General features: G+C 47.8%; 1 long non-coding RNA gene across 1 annotated transcript; it reads left to right on the top strand.

The window, feature by feature from the left end:
* Positions 1 to 1,558: 1,558 nt before the first annotated feature.
* On the top strand, positions 1,559 to 25,480 carry LOC134729631 (uncharacterized). The gene is made up of 2 exons (XR_010110896.1): positions 1,559 to 2,314; positions 18,619 to 25,480. It is a non-coding gene; the product is annotated as an uncharacterized LOC134729631 (long non-coding RNA).
* Positions 25,481 to 27,008: the final 1,528 nt, after the last annotated feature.

Consider the following 27,008-nt stretch of genomic DNA (forward strand, 5'->3'; position numbering starts at 1 on the left):
GGCACTCGGTCCCACATAACACATCACCCTCAGATGTGCAGGATGAGAGGGTCAGACATGCACCAACATGCTAATAACACCCACTCCACAAATATTTGCTAACCACATTTCAAGGGGAAAGGCATTCAAGGCAGAAAGAATAGCATGTGCAAAGAACCAGAGGCAGGAAAATCCTGGGGGTGCTTGTTTGGGCGAGATGAATTGTCTGTTGTGCATGGACTGCTATAGAGGGGCCTTTGGCAGGAGGGAGAGCTGAAGACTCAGTCAAGAGCCAGGCCACACAGGGCCAGAATGAGGAGCAGGGCTTTGTCCCAAGGGCCCTGGGGAGCCAAGGCAAGTTCCAAGCAGGAGAGAGGCAGGGACAAGTTTGTGCTTTAGCAAGAGATACCTAGATGGGTCAGGTGCGGTGGCTCATGCCTGTAACCCCAGGCCTTTGGAGGCCAAGGCAGATGGATCACCTGAGGTCAGAAGTTCGAGACCAGCCTGGCCAACATGGTGAAACCCCCGTCTCTACTGAAAATACAAAAATCATTCTGGGCGTGGTGGTGTGCACCTGTAATTCCAGCTACTCAGGAGGCTGAGGCGGGAGAATCACTTAAACCTGGGAGGCAGACATTGCAGTGAGCCGAGATTGCGCCACTGCACTCCAGCCTGGGCAACACAGCAAGACTCTGTCTCAAAATTAAAAAAAAGAAACCTCTGGCTACTGAGTGGAGGGTGCATGGGAGGGGGTGAGACTGGGTCTGTCCTGGTCACTCTGTGTCCCCAGCACCACTAGCAAAGAGCAGGTGCACAGTAAACACATTTTGAATGAAGATATGAATGAAGGAAGTGGCAAACACTTGAATTATTGGACTTCTGTTGTCACTGAGAATAAAAGCCAAATCGTATATTATTATTATTATTATTATTATTTTAGAGATGGGATCTCACTACGTTGCTCAGGCTGGTCTTGAACTCCTGGGCTCAAGCAATCCTCCTACCTCGGCCTCCTAAAGTGAGCCACCATGCCCAGCCTGTAATCCCAGTACTTTGGGAGGCTGAGGCGGGCAGATCACCTGAGGTCAGTAGTTTGAAACCAGCCTGGCCAACACGGTGAAACCCTGTCTCTACTAAAAATACAAAAATTAGTCCAGTGTGGTGGCACGCACCTGTAATCCCAGCTACTCAGGAGGCTGAGGCAGAATGATCACTTGAACCTGGGATGTGGAGGTTGCAGTGAGCAGAGATCATGCAACTGCACTCCGGCCTGGGCGATAAAGTGAGACTCCGTCTCAACAACAACAACAACAAAAAAGTGCTAGGGTTACAGGCATGAGCCACCACACCCAGCCTCAACACCACAGTCTTTACTGGGACATTGGAGGCCCTATGATCTGGTCCTGGGTCCATCTCGCTGAGCTCATAGACAACTGGCCACTTCACCGAGTAATACTGGACTCTGGGCTGTCCTCTAAGCTGCCAGACAGAGCCTTTGCAATTTTGTTTTTCTCTCTCGCACTCAGCTCTGTATGGGCAGTGCCTATAGCAACATTGTATAACAGGCAGTCAGCAGGCAGTCACTATTTGTTGACTTAATGAATGAATCCCCTGCAGCTCCACTGGAGAGGTCTGAACATCATCCTCATCAGTAGAAACCTGAGCTAGTTGGAGCAGGAGGCAAAGGAGATGGGTGGAGGCCAGGAGGACCAGGCTGGGAGAATTCCAGGATAGGGACTGGGGCAGGGGTCAGGGTCAGGGTCAGGGGCTGGAGCTGATGTCCAGCCAAGAGCAGAATCTAGAATGGAACTGGGACAGGGATGGGGGCTGGGGCCATGGGAGGGACAGGGCCAGGGGCTAGGGAGGGGACACGATTGGGGGTGACCTCGGTTAAGGGCCTGACTCCCCAACACCTCTCTTTCCAGAGCGGCTTCACAGCAGGACCACAGGAGTCATTGTGGCCAACTTCGCTGGAGGCTTGGAGATCTTTGGGGCCATTAAGGCAGAGCTGCAGGGCCTAGAGATTGAGATGCTGGGTATGTCCCCACACCTGCTTGGGGAGCCCCGCCAAGCTGCAGGCATCGCACACTGACCCAGGGCCCTTTGTGATCGCCCTTCACCTGGCCCCATCTGGTCTCCTTGGGACTGTTGGGGTGACACAGCCTGTTCCCTCTCGCCCAGTGAACAATGTGGCATGCTGTATGCGCAGGGACGCTTGAGGAAGCCGCTCGACTGTGAGAATGTCGCCAGAGTGAAACAGAGTCCTAGCCCACCTGGCACCTCTTCCTCCAACTCTTTACTGCCCTCTGTTGGAAAACTCGCGTAATATACAAAGGTAAAGTCCTCACTTGGGTACCTGTGGGGGATTCCTTCCAGGACCCCCACTGATGCCCCAGACCCTAATACAAAATGGCCTAGTATGTGCACATAACCTATGCATACCCTCCCGTGCACTTTATTTTATTTTAATTTTTTATTTTTTTGTGGGTACATAGTAGATGTATATATTTATGGGGTATATTATGAGATGTTTTGATACAGGCATGCAATATGTAATGATTACAACATAGAAAATGGGGTATCCACTCCCTCAAGCACTTACTCTATGTTACAATCCAATTACACTTTTTTTTTTTTTTTTTTTTTTGAGACAGAGCCTCACTCTGTCGCCCAGGCTGGAGTGCAGCAGCGCGATCTCAGCTCACTGCAACCTCTGCCTCCTGGGTTCAAGCAATTCTCCTGCCTCGGCCTCCCGAATAGCTGGGATTACAAGTGTGTGCCACTATGTCCGACTAATTTTTGTATTTTTAGTAGAGTCAAGGTTTCACCATGTTGGCCAGGCTGGTCTCGAACTCCCAACCTCAGGTGATCTGCCTGCCTCAGCCTCCCAGAGTGCTGGGATTATAGGCATGAGCCACCGCAACTGGTCAATTACACCCTTTTCATTATTTTTTTTCTTTTTAATAGAGATAGTCTCTGCCATGTTGACCAGGCTTGTACAGAACTCTTGGCCTCAAGCAGTCCCCCATCTCAGCCTCCCAAAGTGCTGGGATTACAGGTGTGAGCCACGGCGCCCGGCTTCTTTTAGTTACTTTAAAATGTACAACTAGTCACCCTGATGTGCTGTCAAATAGTAGATCTTATTCATTCTTTCTAATTATTATTATTATTTTTTTTTGAGACAGAGTTTCACTCTTGTTGCCCAGGCTGGAGTGCAATGGTGCATTCTTGGCTCATTGCAACCTGTGACTCCCTTGTTCAAGCAATTCTCCTGCCTCAGCCTCCCAAGTAGCTGGGATTACAGGCACGCGCCACCATGCCTGGCTAAATTTTTGTATTTAGTAGAGACGGGGTTTCACCACGTTGGTCAGACTGGTCTCGAACTCCTGACCTCAGGTGATCCACCCACCTTGGCCTCCCAAGGTGCTGGGATTACAGGCATGAGCCAACACTCCCAGCCTATTATTATTATTACTATTTTGAGGCAGAGTCTTGCTCTGTTGCCCAGGCTGGGGTTCAGTGGCGTGATCTCTGCTCACTGCAACCTCTGCCTCTGCCCAGCTAATTTTTGTATTTGTAGTAGAGATGGGGTTTCACCATGTTGGCCTGGCTAGTCTCAAACTCCTGACCTCAGGTGATCCTCCCGCCTTGGGCTCCCAAAGTGCTGGGATTACAGGCATGAGTCACTGTGCCCGGCTGTTCTTTCTAATTATTATTTTTGTACCCATTAACCATCCATCCCCTCCTCTGCCACCTCCCCAACCCCACTGGCTAATTTTTATATTTTTAATAGAGATAAGGTTTCACCATGTTGGCCAGCCTTGTCTCAAACTCCTGACCTCAAGTGATCCACACACCTTGGCCTCCCAAAGTGCTGGGATTACAAGTATGTGCCACTGCACCCAGCCAGAGCGCCATTGAATGTTATTTGTTACTTCTCTCTTGCTGCTTTTAGGATTCTTTCTTTATCCTTGACCTTTGGGAGTTTGATTATTAAAGGACTTGAGGTAGTCTTCTTTTTTTTTTTTTTTTCTTTTTTTGAGACGGAGTTTCGCTCTTGTTGCCCAGGCTGGAGTGTAATGGTGCGATCTCAGCTCACCACAACCTCTACCTCCCGGGTTCAAGTGATTCTCCTGCCTAAGCCTCCCGAATAGCTGAGATTATAGGCATGTGCCACCATGCCTGGCTTTTTTTTTTTTTTTTTTTTTTTTTGGTATTTTTTAGTAGAGATGGGGTTTCTCCACGTTGGCCAGGCTGGTCTCAAACTCCCGATCTCAGGTGATCCGCCCGCCTGGGCCTCCCAAAGTGCTGGGATTACAGGCATGAGCCACCGCGCCCGGCAGGTAGTCTTCTTTGGGTTAAATCTGCTTGGTGTTCTATAACCTTCTTACATTTGAATACCGATATCCTTCTCTAGATTTGGGAAGTTCTGTGTTATTATTCCTTTAGATAAACCTTCTACCTCTGTCTCTCTCTACCTCCTCTTTAAGTCCAGTAATTCTTAGATTTGTCCTTTTGAGGCTATTTTCTAGATTTTGTAGGTATGCGTTATTCTTTTATCTTTTGTCTCCTCTGTGTATTTTCAAATAGCCTTTCTTCAAGTTCACTAATTATTTCTTTTTTTTTCTTTTTCTAAGATAGAGAAGGGGATCTTGCTATGTAACCTGGCCTCGTCTCAAACTCCTAGGCTCCAGTGACCCTCCTGCCTTGGCCTCCCAAAGTACTGGGATTACAGGCATCAGTCACCATGCGCAGCCACTAATTTTTTCTTCTGCTTGATTAATTCTGCTGGTGAGAGACTCTGATGCATTCTTCAGTTTGTCAATTGAATTTTTCAACTCCAGAACTTCTGCCTGATTCTTTTAATTATTTCAATCTCTTTGTTTAATTTATCTGATAGAATTCTGAATTTCTTCTCTGTGTTATCTTGAATTTTGTTGAGTTTCCTCAAAACAGACCCCTCCTTCTCTCTCTCTCTCTCTCTCCCCCACCCATATATATAGTTTTTGTTTGTTTCTTGTTGAGACAAGATCTGGCTCTATCACCCAGGCTGGAGTGCAGTGCCACAGTCTTGGCTTACTGCAACCTCCACCTCCTGCGCTCTAACCATCCTCTCACCTTAGCCTCCTGAGTAGCTGGGACCACAGGTGCACACTACCATGCCTGGCCAATTTTTGTATTTTTTTGTAGAAACGGGGTTTTGCCATGTTGCCCAGGCTGGTCTCGAACTCTTGAGCTCAAGTGATCTGCCCACCTCAGCCTCCCAAAATGCTGGGATTACAGGCGCCAGCCACTGCACCCAACCCCAGAACAGCTAATCAATTATCTGTCTGAAAGGTCACGTATCTCTGTCTCTCTCTGATTGGTCACTGATGCTTTTATTTTATTTTATTTTATTTTTTGAGAGAGAGTCTTGCTCTGTCGCCCAGGCTGGAGTGCAGTGGCGCAATCTCGGCTCACTGCAAGCTCTGCCTCCCAGGTTCACGCCATTCTCCTGCCTCAGCCTCCCGAGTAGCTGGGACCACAGGCACCCGCCACCACGCCTGGCTAATTTTTTGTTTTTTTAGTAGAGACAGGGTTTCACCATGTTAGTCAGGATGGTCTCGATCTCCTGACCTCACAATCCGCCCGCCTCGGCCTCCCAAAGTGCTGGGATTACAGGCGTGAGCCACTGCACCCAGCCTAGTTTATTTTTTATTTTATTTTTTAATTTTTTTTGAGACAGAGTTTTGCTCTTGTTGCCCAGGCTGGAGTGCAATGGCACGAACTCGGCTCACCACAACCTCCGCCTCCCTGGTTGAAGCGATTCTCATGCCTCAGCCTCCCGAGTAGCTGGGATTACAGGCATGCACCACCACGCCCAGCTAATTTTGTATTTTTAGTGAGATAAGGTTTCTCCATGTTGGTCAGGCTGGTCTTGAACTCCCAACCTCAGGTGATCTGCCTGCCTCGGCCTCCCAAAGTGCTGGTATTACAGGCATGAGCCACTGTGCCCGGCCGGCTTTATTTAGTTTCTGTGGTGAGGTCATGTTTTCCTGGATGGTTTTGTTACCTGAAGATGTTCATACATTTCTGGGCACTGAAGAGTTAGGTATTTATTATAGTCTTCACAGTCTGGGCTTGTCTGTACTCATCCTTCTTGGGAAGGCTTTCCAGGTATTGAAAAGACTTGTGTGTTGCGATCTAAGTCTTTAGTCACTGCAGCTGTATCTGCATTAGGGGGCACCCCAAGCCCAGGAATGCCGTGGTCCTTGGAGACTTGTAGAGACACTGCCTTGGTGGTCTTGGATAAGATCTGGAAGAATTCTCTGGATTAACAGGCAGAGATTCTTGTCTTCTTCCTTTTCTCCCAAACAAATGGAGTCTCTCTGTGCTGAGCTGCCTGGAGCTGGGGGAAGGGTGATACAAGCACTGCTGTGGCCACCAGTGCTGGGACTGTGCTGGGTCAGACGTGTAGCCAGCCCAACACGGGGTCTCCCCCAAGGCCCGTGGTCAGCACTGCCTGGGTACCACCTATGTCCACTGAAGGCCCTAGGGCTCTGTAAGGAGCAGACGGCAAATCCAGCCAGGCTTGTGTTCATCCTTTCAGTGTGGTGTGAGCCCCCCAATCACAGGTGCGCCCAGAGATGCCATCTGGGAGCCAGGGCCTGGAGTTGGAAACCTTAGGGACTCTACCTGGTACTCTGTTCTACTGTGGCTGAGCTGGCACACAAGCCACAAGACAAAATCTTCCCCACTCTTTTTTCTGCAAGCAGGGGAGCCTCTCCCTGTGGCCACCACTGCCCCAGGACCATGGCAACTACTGCTTGGCTACTTCCGGTGTTCATTTAAGGACCAAGGTCTCTTCAGTCAGCTTGTGTGAAGGCTGCTAGGCCTGGGTCTCTCCCTTCAGGGCAGTGGGCTCCCCTCTGGCCAAAGGTAGGTCCAGAAATGCCATCCAAGAGCCAAGGCCTGGAATCAGGGACCCCCAAGAGCCAACTTGGTGCTCTACTCCACTGTGGCCGAGCTGGTAACTAAGCTGCCAGACAAAGGCCCCTTTACTCTTCCCTCCCGCTTCCTCAAGCAGTAGGAGCCTCTCCCCGTAGTCACCACGTCAGGGAATATGCTGGGTCATATCTGAAGTCAGTGTGTCTCTGAGTCTCACTCAAGGCCCACACGGAGTACTGCCTGGGTACTGCTGCTGATTATTCAAGGGTCCTTTAGTCAGCAGGTAATGAATCCTGCCTGGACTGGGCTATTTCCTTCAAGGCAGCAGTTTCCTTTCTGGCCCAGATGTTTCTAGAAATCACCTTGAAGCTAGAGCCTGGAATGGGGCCCTCAGGACCCTGCTTGGTGCGCTATCCTACGGTGGCTGAACTGATATCCAAGGTGCAAAACAAAGACCTCTTTATTCTTCCCGCTTATCTCCTCCAGTGTGAGGAAGACATTTCAAGCCAGGCTCGGTGGCTCACGCCTGTAATCCCAGCACTCTGGGAGGCTGAGGCAGGCAGATCACCTGAGGTCAGGAGTTCGAGACCAGCCTGACCAACATGGTGAAACCCCGTGTCTACTAAACATACAAAATTAGCCGGGTGTTGTGGCACACGCGTGTAATCCCAGCTACTCAGGAGGCTGAGGCAGGAGAATACTTGAACCCAGGAGGCGGAGGTTGCTGTGAGCCGAGTTCACTCCATTGCACTCCAGCCTGGGCAACAAGAGCAAAACTCCGTCTCAAAAAAAAAAAAAAAAAAAAAGAGACTATCTTTGCTACCCCGTTCAGTGGCTCTTTCAGTGATATGAAGTTAAAACCAGGTACTATGTTCGCTCACCTGATTTTGGTTCTTATGAAGTGCTTTTTTGTGTGGATAGTTGTTCAGCTGGTTGTTCTTCTGAAGGAGATGATTACTGGAGGCATCTATTCAGCCATCTTCCCCTGCCTCCTCATAATTGCTATCTCTTTATTGATTTTCTCATGTTGTTTGTATATTGGTTGTATATCATTTTCCTGATTTCCATTTATTCTTTGTCTATGGTTTCCTTTAGCTCATAAAGCATATTTAAGACAGTCGATGATGTCTGTGACTAGTAATTCCAATGTCTGTGCTTCCTCAGAGATGGTCTCTGTCAAAAGAACTTTTTTTTACTATAAATAAGCCATACTTGCCCGTTTCTTTGTATGTTTTGTAATATTTTTGTTGAAAATTGGACTTTTGGAGTATTATAATATGTTAATTATTGAAATTGGATTCACCCTTTCCTTGGAGATTGCTGGGTTTTGCTTGTCAAGGGCTAGAGCCATCCGTTTGACTTTTTAAAACTGTTTTTGCAAAATGTGTATTCCTTTTCCTGTGTAGTCACTGAAGTTTCTATTCCATTTTTTCTGTTTTTTTTTTTTTTGTTGTTGTTGTTGTTTTTTGAGATGGAGTCTTGCCCTGTCGCCCAGGCTGGAGTGCAGTGGTGTGATCTCAGCTCACTGCAACCTCTGCCTCCTGGGTTCAAGCAATTCTCCTGCCTCAGCCTCCCTTGTAGCTGGGATTACAGGCACCTACCACCACCCCCAGACAATTTTTATATTTTTAGTAGAGACAGGGTTTCACTGTGTTGGCCAGGCTGGTCTTGAACTCCCGACCTCAAGTGATCCGCCCATCTTGACCTCCCAAAGTGTTGGGATTACATGTGTGAGCCACTGTGCCTGGCCTATTCCATTTTTTCTGTGATCAGCCAGTGACCTGGAAAAGATTTTTTTTTAATGTCTGACTCCAAAAAGGGGAACAGGGAGTGTCTTTCTTGCCTTTTTAAATCTTCTGATGTATACTACCAGGGGAAGCCACTTCTGCTGAGATGGCTAAAACTAAGGTAAGTGTCTTCACCCATCGCTTGGGCACCACCAGACCAATCCAAATGCACAGCTCCAAAGTTTTGGAAGGCAAGGTTACCACTGCCCTCCCTGGTACTAGCTAGGAACTCCAAAGTCCCTAGAATTTGAATTTTTAAAATCTCCATTTACTGAGTAAATTGTCAATTGGGATTTTTTAATATGTTGACTATATTAATCATAGTTATTTAAATATATATGTTGATTGGGCAGCCAAGGTGGGTGGATCATTTGAGGTCAGGAGTTTGAGACCAGCCTGGCCAGCATAGTGAAACCCCGTCTCTACTAAAAATACAAAAATTAGCCGGGTGTGGTGGCGCACGCCTGTAGTCCAGCTACTCTGGAGGCTGAGGCAGGAGAATCGCTTGAACCCAGAAGGCAAAGGTTGCAGTGAGGAGAGATCGCGCCACTGCACTCCAGCCTGGGCAACAGAGCAGGACTCCATCTCAAAAGAAAAAAAAAAAAACAGAAACGAAACAACACGCAAACAAACTGTATATATATATATATATATATATATATATATACGCACACATATATATACACATATATATACACACATATATACACACATATATACATATATACATATATACACATATATACACACATATACACACATATATACACATATATACACACATATACACATATATACACACATATATACATATATATATGTATATATATAAGCATCACACAAGAAGCTGTAAGGGTCACTTCCTCCACTGAAGCCACCATTGAACTGGAAAGAGCAATTGAAATAAACTATTTCAGAAGTCTGAGCCTGATTGGACATTTATAATAATCAGGGGAGAGCTTCATGGAGAGGCTGATAATCTTATGTAAGTGTGAGTGGTATGGACAGTATCAGCTAGCACCCCCATTCCTCAGCCCCATTGTGGGTATGGGGATAGCATCCTGCTCTCCATCAGGAGGACATAAAAATTTGGACAATTTGGAGACACTGTTTAGCAGTACTTCCTAAGATTAGAAATATGCATACCCCGTTGATACGGTTTGGTTGTGTGTCCCCACCCAAATCTCACCTGGAATTGTAATCCCCACATGTCAAGGGAGGGAACTGGTCAGAGGTGACTGGATTATAGGGGTGGTTTCCCCCATGCTGTTTTCGTGATGGTGAGTGAGTTCTCACGAGAGCTGATGGGGTCTTTTTTTTTTTTTTTGAGATGGAGTCTTGCTCTGTCGCCCAGGCTGGAGTGCAGTGGCGCGATCTCGGCTCACTGCAAGCTCCTCCTCCCAGGTTCACGCCATTCTCCTGCCTCAGCCTCCCGAGTAGCCGGGACTACAGGCACCCGCCACCACGCCCAGCTAATTTTTTTGTATTTTTAGTAGAGAAGGGATTTCACCGTGTTAGCCAGGATGGTCTCAATCTCCTGACCTCGTGATCTGCCCTCCTTGGCCTCCCAAAGTGCTGGGATTACAGGTGTGAGCCACCGCGCCTGGCCTTTTTTTTTTTTTTTTTTTTTTTTTTTTTAGTGAGATGGAGTCTCACTTTGTCACCCAGGCTAGAGTGCAGTGGCACGATCTCAGCTCACTGCAACCTCTGCCTCCCAGGTTCAAGCAATTCTCCTGCCTCAGCCTCCCAAGTAGCTGGGATTTTAGGCCTGTGCCACCATGTCTGCCTAATTTTTGTATTTTTAGTAGAGATGGGGTTTCACCATATTGGTCAGGCTGGTCTCGAACTCCTAACCTCAGGTGATCCACCTGCCTCAGCCTCCCAAAGTGCTGGGATTACAGGCATGAGCCACCGCGCCCAGCCAATTTCTCAAGTATTTATTTATAGCAGTATAAAAACAGACTAATACACCCGCGATCGTTCCATTTATTTCCCTCTTGTTTATTATGAGCACATATGTGTTCCAAAAGACAGTGTGCTTAGATAAATTGTTTGTACCTTCAAACTAGACACAATCTAAATGTTAATCCATTGGTGACTGGGTAAGTAAAGCATGCTACATTCATACAACAGACATTATAGCAATGAACACGAATGACCTTCTGCTGTACACAACATGAATGTATCTCACAAGCATAATGTTCCACCAACAAAGCCAGAGCACATACCGTATGATTCCACTTATCTCCAGTCAGAACCAGGCAAAACCATGCTAGGGGTGTTGAAGGTCAGGACAGCAGTTAACTGGGGAGGAGGCAAGGGGTAATGACTGCATGAGGGGTTGCATCTGAGCCACTGTCAATATTGTATTTCTTCATAGGAGTGGAAATTAAAGATTTGTGTTCACACTAAAAATTTGTGCACTCTGGTATGTGTGTTATACTTTTTTTTTTTTTTTTTTTGAGATGGAGTTTCTCTCTTGTTGCCCAGGCTGGAGTGCAATGACATGATCTCAGCTCACCGCAATCTCCGCCTCCCAGTTCAAGCGAGTCTCCTGCCCCAGCCTCCCGGTAGATGGGATTACAGGCATGTGCCAGCACGTAGTAGAGATGGGGTTTCTGCATGTTGGTCAGGCTGGGCTTGAACTCCTGACCTCAGGTGATCCACCCACCTCTGCCTCCCAAAGTGCTGGGATTACAGGTGTGAGCCACCGCGCCTGGCCAATTTTTTATTCTTTTTGAGGCAGGGTCTCACTCTGCCACCTTCCTAAGGTGCGGTGGCACGGTCATGGCTAACTGTAGCCTAGACCTTCTGGGCTCAGGCAGTCCTCCCACCTCAGCCACCCGAGTAGCTGGGACTACAGGTTCACACCACCATGCCCAGTTACTTTTTGTAATTTTACCAGAGACGGGGTTTTGGAATGTTGCCCAGGCTGGTCTTGAACTCCTGCACTCAAGTGATCCGCCCACTTCGGCCTCCCAAAGTGTTGGGATTATAGGCATGAGCCACAGGGCCCAGCCACAAATGTATATTTAATTTACATGGAAGCCTACTGTTCTCCTCCCTCCCTCCTTCCCTCCCTCCCTCCCTCTCTCCCTTCCTCCCTCCTTCCTTCCTTCCTCAGAGTTTCTCTCTTGTTGGCCAGGCTGGAGTGCAATGGCATGACCTCAGTGCACTGCAATCTCTGCCGCCTGGCTTCAAGTGATTCTCCTGCCTCAGCCTCCCGAGTAGCTGGGACTACAGGTGTGCACCACCACGCTTGGCTAATTTTTGTGTTTTTAGTAGAGACGAGGTTTCACCATGTTGGCCAGGCTGATCTCAACCTCCCAACTTCAGGTGATCCACCCGCCTTGGCCTCCCAAAGTGGTGGGATTACGGGCGTGAGCCACCGTGCCCAGCCTGCCTTTTTCAAGTAGTCATATGTCTTGGAGAGCATTCTAATCAGAATGAAAAACAGCTGAGCCATTCTGTTTACTTATACGGTGACCCAGCCATCTGCTAGTCATTCCCCTATTGATGATCATTCAGGGTGTTCCCTATTGTTTGTGACTACATATGGTGTGGCAAAGAATATCTTTGAATATATTCATTTCCCACATGTATGGGTATCTTGGAAAGAAACACATTTCCAGATGTGGAGTTGTTGGGTCAAAGGGTGAGTACATTTTAAATTCTGTTAGGTGCTACTTTATTTTTTAATTTTTAATTTTTTTTGAGACAGGATCTCATTCTGTTGCCCAGGCATGGTGGCACATGCCTATGATCCCAGCTACTTGGGTGGCTGAAGCTCGAGAATTGCTTGAGCCCAGGAGATGGAGGTTGCAGTGAGCTGAGATCGCACCAGTGCAGTCTAGCCTGGGTGACATAGCGAGACTCTGTCTCAAATATAATGCAACATGGTGTCCATGGTCCAGGTGAGGCTGAGCTAGGAGGTCTGAGGTCAGGGTAGGTCTGACCCCTCTGGGTCGTCCTCAGTGTCCCACAGCACTGAACCTGCCATGGAGGAGGTGCTAGGGGAATATTCCTGAGGGAATTTAGGGAAATGGGAGTGAATTTGATGAGCAGGAGGCAGGGGTCTTTGGGTAAGTGAGAGAATTGAAAAGGAAAAAACTCTTAGCCGGGCGCGGTGGCTCACGCCTGTAATCCTAGCACTTTGGGAGGCCGAGGCGGGTGGATCACAAGGTCAGGAAATCGAGACCATCCTGGCTAACACGGTGAAACCCTGTCTCTACTAAAAATACAAAAAATTAGCCAGGCATGGTGGCGGGCGCCTGTAGTCCCAGCTACTTGGGAGGCTGAGGCAGGAGAATGGCGTGAACCTGGGAGGCAGAGCTTGCAGTGAGCCGAGATGGGGCCACTGCACTCCAGCCTGGGCGACAGAGCGAGACTGTCTCAAAAAAAAAAAAGAAATCAATTTTAGGAAAGTGTCTGAGAGAGATCAGTGACTCAGAAGAGTTTGAGTGGGGAAGTGCTCAGAAGCCATGGCTTCTTGCAGGGGGCATGGTCCCACAGGGGCCCACGGGGTTTCCTGGGCACAGGGACCCAAGTGGGACCTCAGCAGGTGGGTGGGATGCTGGGAGTGGAGGGGGCTGAGGGGTGTTCTTTCCTTTACTCCCTTATGGCTGCAGTGAGCTATGATCGTGCCACTGCACTCCAGCCTGGGTGACACAGTGAGTCCTTATCTCAAAAAAAGAAAAAGAAGTCCAGGTGCGGTGGCTCACACCTGTAATCCTAGCACTTTGGGAGACCAAGGTGGGAAGATTTGCTAGAGCTCAGGAGTTCAAGACCAGCCTGGGCAACATGGCGAAACCCTGTCTCTACAAAGTAAACAAAAATTAGCTGGGTGCGGTGGCAGGTGCCTGTAATTCCAGCTACCCGGGAGGCTGAGGCATGAGAATCACTTGAACCCGGGAGGTGGAGGTTGCAGTGAGCTGAGATTATGCCACTGCACTCCAGCCTGGGCAATGGAGTGAGACTCTGTCTCAACAACAACCACCACCAAAAAAAAAAAAAAAAAAAAAAAAAAGAAGAAGAAGAAAAAGAATAAAAAAGAAGATTTAGAGGCTGGGTGTGGTGGCTCCCCCTGTAATCCTAGCACTTTGGGAGGCCGAGGCGGGTGGATCACCTGAGGTCAGGAGTTCAAGACCAGCCTGGCCAACATGGTGGAACCCCGTCTCTACTAAAATACAAAAATTAGCCAGGCATGATGTTTGGTGCCTGTAATCCCAGCTACTCAGGAGGCTGAAACAGGAGAATTGCTTGAACCTGGGAGACGGTGGTTGCAGTGACCCAAGATTGCACCACTGCACTCCAGCCTGGGTGGCTGAGCGAGACTCCGTCTCAAAAAAAAAAAAAAGAGATCTAGAAAGGAGAGTTAGGGAGTCCATGAAAAATCTCTAGCCAGCCCTCCTGAAGCACTAGACAGGGGAACAAGTCAGAGTTTGCAGGAAAATCTGGGAAGTCAGGCATATCCAACTATCAGAGTCATGGAAGGCTGTTGCCTGTGCATCTGGTGTTGAGCCCGAGGTCACTGGTGGTTAGCAGGGCAGAAAATTAAGAAGAGATAAACAGGAGTGTGGGGGAAACAAGGTCCCGAACATTTGCATCTGTCTCACCCTGCAGGGCAGAGCGAGAGCAAATGGGAACCCCCTAATGCATCTACGTCTGTCTCTTCCCCCATCTAAATAGAGCAACCGTCCAAGAAAAATACTGTACTAAACTTCTTTCTTCCAGTTTTCATGCAATTTTCTCCTTTGGCCAACTCTAACTTAGAACCATATGGGGAAGGGGTTTTTTTGTTTGTTTGTTTTGTTTCGTTTTCAGAGTCTTGCTTTGTTGCCCAGGTTCTGGAGTGCAGTGGTGCGAGCTCGGCTCACTGCAACCTCCGCCTCCCAGGTTCAAGCAATTCTCCTGCCTCAGCCTCCCAAGTAGCTGGGATTACAGGCACCTGCCACCACGCTCAGCTAACTTTTTTGTATTTTAGTAGAGACAGGGTTTCGCCATGTTGACCAGGCTGGTCTTGAACTCCTGACCTCAGGTGATCCACCTGTCTCAGCCTCCCAAAGTGCTGGGATTACAGGCATGAGCTGCCGCACCCAGCCAACTTCATCACTTTCAATATGTCGTGCCACTCTATCCTAGCCTGTGAGGTTTCCACTGAAGTCTGCTGCAAGACGTATTGGAGCTCCATTGTATGTTTGTTTTTGTTTTTGTTTTTGAGACAGAGTCTCACTCAGTCACCCAGGCTGGAGTACAGTGACGAAATCTCGGCTCACTGCAACTTGCACCTCCCAGGTTCAAGCGATTCTCCTGCCTCAGCCTCCTGAGTAGCTGGGATTACAGGCGTGAGCCACTGCGCCTGGCCTCATGCCTGGCTAATTTTTTTTGTATTTTTAGTCGAGACGGGATTTCACCATGTTGCCCAGACTGGTCTGTAACTCCTGGCCTCAAGTGATTCACCCGCCTCAGCCTCCCTAAATGCTGGGGATTACAGACGTGAACCACTGCACACGGCCTCCATTGTAAGTTATTTGTTACTTTTCTCTTGCTGCTTTTAGGACCCTTTCTTTATCCCTGATCTTTGGGAGTTTGACTATTAAATGCCTTGAAGGTAGTCTTTGGGTTAAATCTGCCTAGTGTTCTATAACCTTCTCGTATTTGAATATTGATATCTTTTTCTAGGTTTGGAAAGTTCTCTGTTATTATCCCACTTAATACACTTTCTATTCCAATCTCTCTACTTTCTCTTTATGGCCAATAAAACTCAGATTTTTCCTTTTTGTGGCTATTTTCTAGATCTTGTAGGTGTGCCTTATTCTTTTTTTTTTTTTTTGAGATGGAGTCTTGCTCTGTCACCAGGCTGGAGCACAGTGGCACGATCTTGGCTCACTGCAACCTCCGCCTCCCAGGTTCAAGCAATTCCCCTGCCTCAGCCTCCCGAGTAGCTGGGATTACAGGTGCCTGCCACTACACCTGGCTAATTTTTTGTATTTTGGTAGAGATGGGGTTTCACCATGTTGGCCAGGATGGTCTCAAACTCCTGACCTCGTGATCCGCTTGCCTCGGCCTCCCAAAGTGCTGGGATTACAGGTGTGAGCCACTGCGCCTGGCCTTTATTCTTTTTTATTTTTTCTTTTGTCTCCTCTGGCTGTGTCTTGTCCTGTCTCATCTCTTTTCTCTTCTCTTTTGTTCTCTTCTCTTCTCCTCTCCTCTCCTCTCCTGTCCTCTCCTCTCCTCTCCTCTCCTCTTCTCTTCTCTTCTCCTCCTCTCCTCTCCTCTCCTCTCTTCTCTTTTTGAGACAGAGTCTCACTTTGTCGACCAGGCTGGAGTGCAGTGGTGCAATCTTGGCTCACTACAACCTCCACTTCCTGCGTTCAATCAATTCTGGAGCCTCAGCCTCCTGAGTAGCTGGGATTACAGGCATGCACCACCATGCCCAGCTAATTTTTCTATTTTTAGTAGAGACAGGATTTCACTATGTTGGCCAAACTGGTCTCAAACTCCTGACCTCAGGTGATCCGACCACTTCAGCCTTTCAAAGTGCTGGGATTACAGGTATGAGCCACTGTGCCCGGCCTGACTGCATATTTTCAAATAGCCTGTCTTTGAGCTCACCAATTCTTCAGGTTGATCAATTCTACTGTTCAGAGACTGATGCATTCTTCAGTGTGTCAGTTGAATTTTTTCTACTTAATTTTTTTTTTTTTTTTGAGACGGATTCTCGCTCTGTTGCCCAGGCTGGGGTGCAGTGACACGATCTCTGCTCACTGCAAGCTCCGCCTCCCGAGTTCATGCCATCCTCCTGCCTCAGCCTTCCGAGTAGCTGGGACTACAGGCGCCTACCACCATGCCCGGCTAATTTTTTTGTATTTTTAGTAGAGATGGGGTTTCACCGTGTTAGCCAGGATGGTCTTGATCTCATGACCTCATGATCCACCTGCCTCGGCCTCCTGAAATGCTGGGATTACAGGTGTGAGACACCATGCCCGGCCCCTTTCTGCTTAATTTTTAAAAATTATTTCAATCTCTTTGGTTAATTTATCCGATAGGATTCTGAATCCCTTCTCTGTGTTGTCTTGAATTTCACTGAGCTTCCTCAAAACAGCTGTTTTGAATTCTCCGTCTGAAAGGTCACATAGCTCTGTCACAATGGGGTTGGTCACTGGAGCCTTGTTTAGTTCACTTGGTGAGGTCATGTTTTCCTGGATGGTGTCAATGCTTGTGGATGTTCGTCAATGCCTGGGAATTGATGAGTTCAGTGTTTATTGTAGTCTTTGTAGTCTGAGCTTATTTGAACCCATCCTTTTTGGGAAGGCTTGCCAGGAAATTGAGTGTTGTGAACTAAACTTTTGGTCACTGCAGCTGTATCTGCATTAGGGGGCACCCCAGGCTCAGTAGTGCTGTGATTCTTGCAGCATCTTAGAGGTGCTGGCCAGGCGCAGTGGCTCACGCCTGTAATCCCAGCACATTGGGCAGCCTAGGCAGGCGGATCATCTGAGGTCGGGAGTTTGAGACCAGCCTGGCCAACATGGTGAAACCCTGTCTCTATCCAAAAAATACAAAAATTTGCCAGGCGTAGGGGTGGGCGCCTGTAGTCCCAGCTACTTGGGAGGCTGAGGCGGGAGAATCACTTGCGCATGGGAGGTGGAGGTTGCACTGAGTGGAGATTGCAGCACTGCATTCCAGCCTGGGCGACAGAGTAAGACCCTGTCTCAAAAAAAAAAAAAAAGGAATCTTAGAGGTACTGCCTCAGTGGTCTTGGTTAAGATTCAGGAGAATTCCCTAAATTACCAGGCAGAAACTCTTCTTCTCTTCCCTTACTTTCTCCAAACAAACGCAGTCTCTCTATCTCTGTACGGAGCTGCCTGGGGCTGCTGGAGGGGTGACACAAGTACCCTTGTGGCCACCACCACTGGGACTGCACTGGGTCAGACCCAAAGCCAACACACCACTAGGTCTCACCCAGGGCCCGTGGCAACCACTACCTGGCTTCCACCAATGTTCACACAAGGCCCAAGGGCTCTTCGGCCAGCAGGTGGTGAAGCCTGCCGGGCTTGTGTCCTTCCCTTCAGGATGGTGAGTTCCCTCCTGGCCCAGGGCAGGTCCAGAAATGCCATCTGGGAGCCAGGGCCTGGAGACAGAAACCTTAGGAATCTACCTGGTGCTCTATTCTACTGTGGCTGAGCTGGCACCCAAGCCACAAGAAAAAGTCTTTTCTACTTGATATGGTTTGGCTGTGTCCCCACCCAAATCTCATCTTGATTTGTAGCTCCCATAATTCCCCTATGTTATGGGGGGGACCCAGTGGGAGATAAGTGAGTCATGGGGGCAGTTTCCCCCATACTGTTCTTGTGGTATTGAATAAGTCTCATGAGATCTGATGGCTTTATAAGGGGAAACCCCTTTGGCTTGGTTCTCATTCTGTCTTGCCTGCCACCATGTAAGACGTGCCTTTTGGCCAGGCATGGCAGCTCACGCCTGTAATCCCAGCACTTTGGGAGGCCGAGGCGGGTGGATCATGAGGTCAGGAGATCGAGACCATCCTGGCTAACATGGTGAAACCCCGTCTCTACTAAAAAATACAAAAAATTAGCTGGGCGTGGTGGCGGGTGCCTGTAATCCCAGCTACTCTGGAGGCTGAGGCAGGAGAATGGCGTGAACCTGGGAGGCAGAGCTTGCAGTTAGCCCAGACTGTGCCACTGCACTCCAGCCTGGGCGACAGAGTGAGACTCCATCTAAAAAAAAAAAAAAAAAAAAAGACGTGCCTTTCAGCTTCTGCCATGATTGTGAGGCCTCCCCAGCCACGTGGAACTGGGAGTTCATTAAGCCTCTTTTTCTTTATAAATTACCCAGTCTCAGGTATGTCTTTATCAGCAGCATGAAAACAGACTAATACACCACTCTTCCCTCACTTTTCCTCACACAGGAGTCTCTCTCTGTGGCCACCACTGCTCCAGGCCCATGGCGGGTACTGCCTGGCTACTGCTGATGTTCACTCAAGGCCCAGGCCCTCTTCAGTCAGTTTGTGGTGAGTGCTGCCAGGCCTGGGTCTTTTCCTTCAGGGAAGACAGCTCCCCTCTGGCCCAGGGCAGGTCCAGAAATGCTGTGCAAGAGCCAAGACCTCAATTGGGGATGCCAGCAGCCGCTGGGTGCTCTACCCCACTGTGGCCAAGCTGGTGTCCAAGATGCAAGACAAAGTCTCCTTTACTCTTTCCTCTCCTTTCCTCAAGCAGGAGTCTTTCCCCAGGGCCACCACAGCTGGGAATGCGCTGGGTCACACCTGAAATCAGCACGGCACTGGGTCTCACCCAAGGCCTGCGGCGAGCACTCTCTGGCAACCACTGATGTTTATTCAAGGCCCAAGAGATCTTTAGTCAGCAAGTAATGAATCCTGCCAGGACTGGGTCCTTCCTTTCAAGGCAGTGGCTTCCCTTCTGGTCCAGGGTGTGTCCAAAAATGTCATCCAGGAGTTAGGGCCTGGAATGGGGGCCTCAGGACTCTGCCTGGTGCCCTATCCTCCTATGGCTGAGCTGGTATCCAAGTTGCAAAACAAAGACCTCTTGACTTTTCGTCTCCTCTTCTCAAGCAGAAGGAAGGAGTCTCTCCCGGAATTGCAAGCTATACTGCCTGGGGTTTGGGGCTTGGGAGCTCAAGCACTCCCTTGGCTGCCTCAGCCAGTGTCTCAGTGGGCCTCATGCCCTCCAGGTCCACTTGTTCTGAGCCCAGCAAGGCACCAGGACTTGCCCAGAAATTGCAGTCCTTGTGGCCTGACTGCCTTTCAAGTTTATTTATTTATTTATTTATTTATTTGAGAAGGAGTCTTGCTGTTGTCCGGGCTGGAGTGCAATGACGTGCTCTCGGCTCACTGCAATCTCTGCCTCCTGGGTTCAAGCGATTCTCCTGCCTCAGCCTCCTGAGTAGCTGGGATTACAGGCGTGCGCCACCATTCCCGGCTAATTTTTGTATTTTTAGTAGAGACGGGGTTTCACCATGTTGGTGAGGCTGGTCTCGAACTCCTGACCTCGTGATCCGCCTGCCTAAGCTTCCCAAAGTGCTGGGATTACAGGCATGAGCCACCGCGCCCAGCCTCAAGTTGATTTAGGGTCCCAGAGCACTTTGGCCCGCAGTGGCTAGGCATGCCAGAACTCAGGTTCTCACCACTAGAATGGATGATTTCCCTCTGTCTAATGATCATTTAAATGCTCCCTCCGTGGGTGGTGTCTGATTTCTGCCCCATGGTGCTTTCCACTGTAATAGAACAGCGCTGAGTTCCAATGCAAAGCCTCAATCAGTCACTGAGCTCTCCCTACCCCAAATGCACAGATTCTCTCTCCTTGCCATCTGACTGCTGCCAGGAGATGTGGGAGGGGTGGCATTTTGGGGTAGCACCTCACCCCAAAAGCCCATTGCCTTAAAATAGCAGTCCCATCCCAAAATCTCAAACCACCCCAAAAGCTCATTGGCTTAAAATAGCAGTCAAATATGACATCTCATGGTTCAGTGGGTTAAGTGGGTTTAACCAGTCGATTCTTTTTTTTTTTTTTTTTTTTTGAGATGGAGTCTCACTATGTCGCCCAGGTTGGAGTGCAGTGGCGCGATCTCGGTTCACTGCAATCTCTGCCTCCCCGGTTCAAGCAATTCTCCTGCCTCAGCCTCCCGAGTAGCTAGGATTACAGGTGCTGGCTACCACACCCGGCTGATTTTTGTTTTGCCTTTTTTTTTTTTTTTTCTGAGATGGAGTTTTGCTCTTGTTGTCCAGGCTGGAGTGCAATGATGTGATCTCGGTTTACTGCAAACCTCCACCTCCTGGGTTCAAGCAATTCTCCTGCCTCAGCCTCCCGAGTAGCTGGGATGACAGGCACCCACCACCACGCCCCAGCTAATTTTTTTGTATTTTCAGTAGAGAGGGTTTCACCATGTTGGCCAGGCTGGTCTTGAACCCCTGACCTCAGGTGATCCATGTGCCTCAGCCTCCCAAAATGCTGGGATTACAGGTGTGAGCCACTGCACCCTGCCAAATGAGCCAATGATTGGGTGGAGTTTCTCAACTAGTTGCATTCAGATGGCAGCTGGGGCTGGAGTCATCCAAAGGCTCAGCTGGGCTGGAAATCCAAGATGGCGTCTTACATGTCTGACATCTCAGTTGGGATGGCTAGATCAGCTGCGGCTGACCAGTTATCTATCTCTCTCTCCATGCAGCCTCTTGCCATGCCCAGCTTCAGCTTCTGCATAGCATGGCAGTCTCAAGATATTCAGAATTTTTTTTTTCCCAGATGGAATCTCACTCTGCCACCAAGGCTAGAGTGCAGTGGCATGATCTTGGCTCACTGCAACCTCCACCTCCAGGGTTCAAGCGATTCTCGTGCCTCAGCCTCCTGAGTAGCTGGGATTACAGGCATGCACCACCATGCCCGGTTAATTTTTTTGTATTTTTAGTAGAGACAGGGTTTCTCCATGTTTGCTAGGCTGGTCTCGAACTCCTGACCTCACGTAGTCCCCCCGCCTTGGCCTCCCAAAGTGCTAGGATTACATGTGTGAGCTGCCATGCCTGGCTGAAAATAATAGATTTATACCTAACCATACTAATAATTGCATTGACTCTAAATTATGTAAACATCCAATTATAAGACAGAGATTTCAGACTAAATGAAAAAGCATGACCCAACTCTATGCTGCCCACAAGAAATTTTTTGTGTGTGTGTGAGACGGACTCTTGCACTGTCGCCCAGACTGGAGTACAGTGGCATGATCTCAGCTCACTGCAACCTCCACTTCCCGGGTTCAAGCAATTCTCCTGCCTCAGCCTCCCAAGTAGCTGGGATTACAGGTGCCCACCACCACACCCAGCTAATTTTTTGTATTTCTAGTAGAGATGAGGTTTCACTATGTTGGCCAGGCTGGTCTCAAACACCTGACCTTGTGATCTACCCGCTTCAGCCTCCCAAAGTGCAGGGATTACAGGCATGAGCCCTGTACCTGGCCAAAATACACTTTAAATAGAAAGACGTTCTGTACAAAAGTTAACTCAAAATGGACCACATCACTAAATGCAAAACTTAGCATTTCTACAAGGAAACATAGGAGAAAATCTTTGTGACCCTAGATGATGCAAAAGTTCATTATGTACAAGCATGATCATAAGAGAAAACTTTGATAAATTAGATTCCATCAAAATTAAAAACTTCTGCTCTTCAACAAACATTATTAAGAGAATGAAAAGATAAGCCAAACAGTGGGAGAAAATATTTGCAAATTACATACTTGATAAACAGCTAGTATCCAAATATTTTAAGAACTCTTAAAAGTCAATAGCTAGAAAACAACCCAATTATTTAAAAAGGGCAAATGATTTGAATAAACACTTCACTAACGAAGATATGCAGATGACAAACAAGTACACAAAAAGCTGCTCGACATCCTCAGTCCTTAGGGAAATGCAAATGAAAACCACAAGGTCACTCTCCACGTATTAGAGTGGTTATCATGGAGAAAAGAGGCAGAGTGATTGCTTGAGGCCAGGAGTTTGAGACCAGCTTGGGCAACATACTGAGATACCGTCTCTACAAACATAAAAATTAGGGGCCAGGCACAGTGACTCACGCCTGTAATTCCAGCACTTTGGGAGGCCGAGGCGGGCGGATCACCTGAGGTCAGCAGTTCAAGACCAGCCTGGCCAACACGGTTAAACCCCGTATCTAGTAAAAAAAAATATATACCAAAAATTAGCCAGGCATGGTGGTGTATGCCTGTAATTCCAGCTATTTGGGAGGCTGAGGCAGGAGAATTGCTTGAACCCCAGAGGTGGAGGTTGCAGTGAGTTGAAATCCCGTCATTGCACTCCAGCCATGATGACAAGAGTGAAACTCTCAAAAAAAAAAGAAAAAAAAAATCTATTATTTTCATGGTTTTTCCTGATTCATCTGGTCATTGTTCTCTTTTTCCACCTTCTTTTGGATTAATCAAGTTTTTTTTTTTTTTTTTTTTTTTTTTGAGCAAGGATCTCACTCTTTTGCCCAGGCTGGAGTGCAGTGGTGTGATCATGGCTCACTTCTGCCTCAAACTCCTGGACAAAAGTGATCCTCCTACCACAGCCTCTCCAGTAGCTGAGACTATAGGCGTGTGCCTCCACACCTAGTTAATTTTTTTCTTTTTAATAGAGATGGTGTCTCATGTGCTGCCCAGGCTGGACTTGAACTCCTGGGCTCAAGTGATTCCTCCCACCTTGGCCTCCCCAAGGGCTGGGATTATAGGCGTGAGCCACTATGCCTGGCTGGATTAATCAAGTAATTTTTTTATGATTCTATTTTATCTCTTTTGTAGGCTTATTAGCTATAGCTCTTTGTTTTATTATTTTATTTATTTATTTATTTGAGAGTTTCACTCTTGTCACCCAAGCTGGAGAGCAGTGGCACGACCTAGGCTCACTACAACCTCTGCCGCCTGGGTTCAAGTGATTCCCCTGCCTCACTCAGCCTCCAGAGTAGCTGGGATTATAGGCGCCTGCCACCATGCCCAGCTAATTTGTTTTAGTAGAGATAGGGTTTCACCATGTTGGCCAGGCTGGTCTTGAACTCCTGACCTCAAGTGATCCACCCTCCTCAGCCTTCCAAAGTGCTGGGATGACAGGTGTAAGCCACCGCGCCCAGCTATTTTATTTTTTTTGAGACAGAGTCTCACTCTGTCGCCCAGGCTGGAATGCAGTGGCACGATATCGGCTCAGTGCAATCTCTGCCTCCCGGGTTCAAGTGATTTTCCTGCCTCAGCCTCCTGAGTAGCTGGGACTACAGGTGCCCGACACCAAGCCCGACTAATTTTTGTATTTTTAGTAGAGATGGGGTTTCACCATGTTGGCCAGGCTGGTCTCAAACTCCTGACCTAAGGTGATCCACCCGCCTCGACCTCCCAAAGTGCTGGGATTACAGGCGTGAGCCACCGCGCCTTGCCTGCCTTGTTTTCTTAATGGTCACTGTAGAGTTTATAGTCCACATCTTTAACTTCTCGCAGTCTACATTCAAGTGCTACTGCACTCCACACTCCAGTGTGGGTGACAGAGCAAGACTCTGTCTCAAAAAAAAAAAAAAAAACAAAACTAGCTGGGCATGGTAGCGCACACCTATAGTCTCACCTACTCGGGAGGCTGAGTCACGAGAATTGCTTGAACCCAGGAGGTGGAGGTTGCAGAGAGCTGAGATCACACCACCGCACCCCAGCCTGGGAGACAGAGCGAGACTCCATCTCAAAAAATTAAAAAAAATTTTTGCCTAGTGCTACACATAGGAATGTGCAGGTGCACACGCATACACCTGCATACACATACGTGTGCACAGGTACACATAGGAGTGAGTAAAACCAGTGAAATTGGAAGATTAAGGTCTTAGAATTGAACTAATGTCAATGTCCTGTTTTGATGTTGTATTACAGTTATATAAGATGTTAGCATCAGGTAAGTGGATGAAGGGCAAACAAGACCACCATGTACTTTTTTTTTTTTTTGAGATGGAGTCTTGCTGTGTCACCCAGGCTGGAGTGCAGTGGCGAGATCTTGGCTCATCGCAACCTCTACCTCCTGGGTTCAAGCGATTCTTCTGCCTCAGCCTTCCAAGTAGCTGGGATTATAGGCATCTGCCACCACGCCCAGCTAAGTTTTGTATTTTTAGTAGAGACGGGTTTTGCCATGTTGGCCAAGCTGGTCTCGAACTCCTGATCTCGTGATCTGCCCGCCTTGACCTCCCAAAGTGCTGGGATTACAGGCGTGAGCCACCACACCCAGCCTCTCTTTTTGTAACTTCTTATGAATCTATAATCTCTTAGAAATAAAAATAATCAGTCAGGTGCCATCACTCATACCTGTAATCTCAGTACTTTGGGAGGCCGAGGCGGGTGGATCATTTGAAGTCAAGACTTTGAGACCAGCCTAGCCAACATGGCAAAATGCTGTCTCTGCTAAAAATACAAAAATTAGCTGGGCGTGGTGTCGGGTGTCTGCAATCCCAGCTACTCAGGAGGCTGAGGCAGGAGAATGGCTCAAACCTGGGAGGCAGAGGTTGCAGTGAGCCAAGATCCCGCCACTGCACTCCAGCTTGGGTAACAGAGTGAGACTCTGTCTCAATTAAAAATAAATAATAAATAAAATAAAAATAGTAATTTTGTATTTGTATTATTTTTATGATTACAACTTTGTAATAAAAAGAATACAAATACAAAATGATCAGTTTAGTAATCATAAAAATTACAAAAGAATAAAGGAGATAGATGGAATATTAAAATTTTATTGAATTAAGTTAAAAGAAGGCAGGAAAAAGGTAACTGGAGAAAAACAACAACAACAAAAAAAACAGAAGGGACAAACGAAATGCCAGATGGTAAACTTATGCCCAATTATTTCCATAATTACAAATAAATGTAAAGAAATTCAACACTCCCATTAAAAGGTAGGGATTGGATAAAAAGGCAAGATCTAGGCCGGGTGTGGTGGCTCATTCCTGTAATCCCAGCACTTTGGGAGGCTGAGGTGGGCAGATCACTGGAGGTCAGGAGTTCAAGACCAGCCTGGCCAACATGGTAAAACCCCATCTCTACTGAAAATACAAAAATTAGCCTGTCTTGGTGGCAGGTGCCTGTAATCCCAGCTACTCAGGAGGCTGAGGCATGAGAACTGGTTGAACCCAGGAGACAGAGGTCGCAGTGAGCTGAGATTGTGCCACTACACTCCAGGATGGGCCACAGAAGAGACTCTGTCTCAAAAAATAAATTAATTAAATAAATAAATAAGTAAATAAATAAATAAAAAGGCAAGATCTAGCTAGAAGGTTAAAATATTATGAAATATGTTTTGTGACCATAACAGAAATCAGTAATATAAAGATATCTCCAAAAAAATAAAAACCCTTGGCCGGGCGTGGTGGCTCACGCCTGTAATCCCAGCACTTTGAGGCCCAGGTGGGCAGATCACCTGATGAGGTCAGGAGTTCGAGACCAGCCTGACCAACAGGGTGAAACACCATCTCTACTAAAAATACAAAAATTAGCTGGGTGTGGTGGCGGGTGCCTGTAATCCCAGCTACTTGGGAGGCTGAGGCAGGAGAATCACTTGAATCCAGGAGGCTGAGGTTGCAGTGAGCTGAGGCTGTGCCATTGCACTCCAGCCTGGGCAACAAGAGTGAAACTCTATCTCGGAAAGAAAAAAAAAAAGCCCACAAGTATTTGGAAAGTAAATAACCCAGAAGTCGAAAAAGAAATCAAAAGAGAAAGTATAAACTACATAAAACTCAATGAAAAAAAAATAACATATCAAAATACATGACATGAGATAAAGTAATGCTTAGAAAGACATTGATAGATTTTTAAATGCTTAATTAGAAAAGAGGAAAAGGAGGACTGGGGAGATGGTGCTCAAAGGATACAAATTTCAGTTAGGAGGAGTAAGTTCAGGAGATCTATTGCACAACATGGTGACTACAGTTTTGTTTTTTGTTGTTGTTTGTTTGAGATGGAGTCTTTCTCTGTCGCCCAGGCTGGAGTGCAATGGTGCTACCTCGGCTCATTGCAACCTCTGCCTCCCAGGTTCAAACCATTCTCCTGCCTCAGCCTCCTGAGTAACTGGGATTACAGGCAAGCACCACCATGCCTGGCTAATTTTTATATTTTTAGTAGAGATGGGGTTTCACCATGTTGGCCAGGCTGGTCTTGAACTCCTGACCTCAAGTGATCCGCCCACCTTGGCCTCCCAAAGTGCTGGGATTACACGCATAAGCCACTGCGCCTGACCAACTACAGTTAATAACAATGTATTGTATACTTGAAAATTTCGAAGAGAGTAGTTCTATTTCTTTATTTTATTATTATTATTTTTTTCTGAGACAGTGTCTTGCTCTGTCGCCCAGGTTGGAGTGCAGTAATGCAATCTCGGCTCACTGCAAGCTCCGCCTCCTGGTTTCACTCCATTCTCCTGCCTCAGCCTCCCGAGTAGCTGGGACTACAGGCGCCCGCCACTACGCCCGGCTAATTTTTTGTATTTTTAGTAGAGACGAGGTTTCACCGTGTTAGCCAGGATGGTCTCGATCTCCTGACCTCGTGATCCGCCCGCCTCGGCCTCCCAAAGTGCTGGGATTACAGGCGTGAGCCACCATGCCCGGCCTATTTTATTTTTTTTGAGGCGGAGTTTCGCCCTTGTTGCCCAGGCTGGAGTGCAGTGGCACCATCTTGGCTCACCGCAACCTCTGCCTCCCGGGTTCAAGTGATTCTCCTGACTCAGCCTTCCAAGTAGCTGTGATTATAGGCATGCGCCACCACGCCCGGCTAATTTTTGTATTTTTA

The sequence above is a fragment of the Pan paniscus genome, chromosome 20, assembly GCF_029289425.2.
Source record: "Pan paniscus chromosome 20, NHGRI_mPanPan1-v2.0_pri, whole genome shotgun sequence".
In the NCBI taxonomy this organism is placed as follows: Eukaryota; Metazoa; Chordata; class Mammalia; order Primates; family Hominidae; genus Pan; species Pan paniscus.